Raw genomic sequence first — 1,189 nt, forward strand, 5'->3', positions numbered from 1 at the left:
ATAAGCTTCTTCTTCAGGAGAAGCCTCTTGAGTACTGTTGGATGCAGCTTGCATTCCATTCAGACTCTGAGAAATCATATTGACTTGCTGAGTCAATATTTTATTCTGAGCCAATATGGCATTCAGAGTATCAACTTCAAGAACTCCCTTCTTCATAGGCGTCCCATTACTCACAGGATTCCTTTCAGAAGTGTACATGAACTGGTTATTAGCAACCATGTCAATGAGTTCTTGAGCTTCTGCAGGCGTTTTCTTTAGGTGAATGGATTCACCTGCAGAAGTGTCCAGTGACATCTTTGATAGCTCAGATAAACCATCATAGAATATATCCAGGATGGTCCATTCTGAAAGCATGTCAGAAGGACACTTTTTGATCAACTGTTTGTATCTTTCCCAAGCTTCATAGAGGGATTCACCTTCTTTCTGTCTGAAGGTTTGAACATCAGCTCTAAGCTTGCTCAGCTTTTGAGGAGGAAAGTACTTGGCTAAGAAAGCCGTGACCAGCTTATCCCAAGAGTTCAGGCTGTCTTTGGGTTGAGAATCCAACCATAATCTAGCTCTGTCTCTTACAGCAAAAGGGAAAAGCATGAGCCTGTAGACTTCAGGATCTACTCCATTAGTCTTAACAGTATCACATATCTGCAAGAATTCAGTTAAGAACTGAAAGGGATCTTCAGATGGAAGTCCATGAAACTTGCAGTTCTGCTGCATCAGAGAAACTAATTGAGGTTTCAGCTCAAAGTTGTTTGCTCCAATGGCAGGAATGGAGATGCTTCTTCCATGTAAATTGGAATTAGGTGCAGTGAAGTCACCAAGCATCTTCCTTATATTATTATTATTTTCGGCTGCCATCTCCTTTTCCTGTTCGAAAATTTCTGAAAGGTTATCTCTGGATTGTTGTATTTTAGCTTCTCTTAATTTTTTCTTCAGAGTCCTTTCAGGTTCTGGATCTGCTTTAACAAGAATGTTCTTGTCCTTGCTCCTGCTCATATGACAAAGAAGATGGCACAGAAAAAATAGTAATAATAATATGGATCCTTTATACCACAGTATAGGGATCCTTGTGTTAGTAGAAGAAAAGAAGGGAAGAAAATCTGAACTCAGAGAGAGAGGGGGTTCGGATTTTTGGAGAGTTGAAGGAAAGATGTTAGTATATCAATAAACAAATAGAAGAAGATGAGAGGGGGAA

The 1,189-nt window shown here is 39.7% G+C and overlaps 1 non-coding gene across 1 annotated transcript; it reads left to right on the forward strand.

The window, feature by feature from the left end:
* Window positions 1–348: 348 nt before the first annotated feature.
* On the forward strand, window positions 349–456 carry LOC112773762 (small nucleolar RNA R71). Its single transcript, XR_003188294.1, has one exon. It is a non-coding gene; the product is annotated as a small nucleolar RNA R71 (small nucleolar RNA).
* Window positions 457–1,189: the final 733 nt, after the last annotated feature.

The sequence above is a fragment of the Arachis hypogaea genome, chromosome 18 (assembly GCF_003086295.3).
Source record: "Arachis hypogaea cultivar Tifrunner chromosome 18, arahy.Tifrunner.gnm2.J5K5, whole genome shotgun sequence".
Classification (NCBI taxonomy): domain Eukaryota; kingdom Viridiplantae; phylum Streptophyta; class Magnoliopsida; order Fabales; family Fabaceae; genus Arachis; species Arachis hypogaea.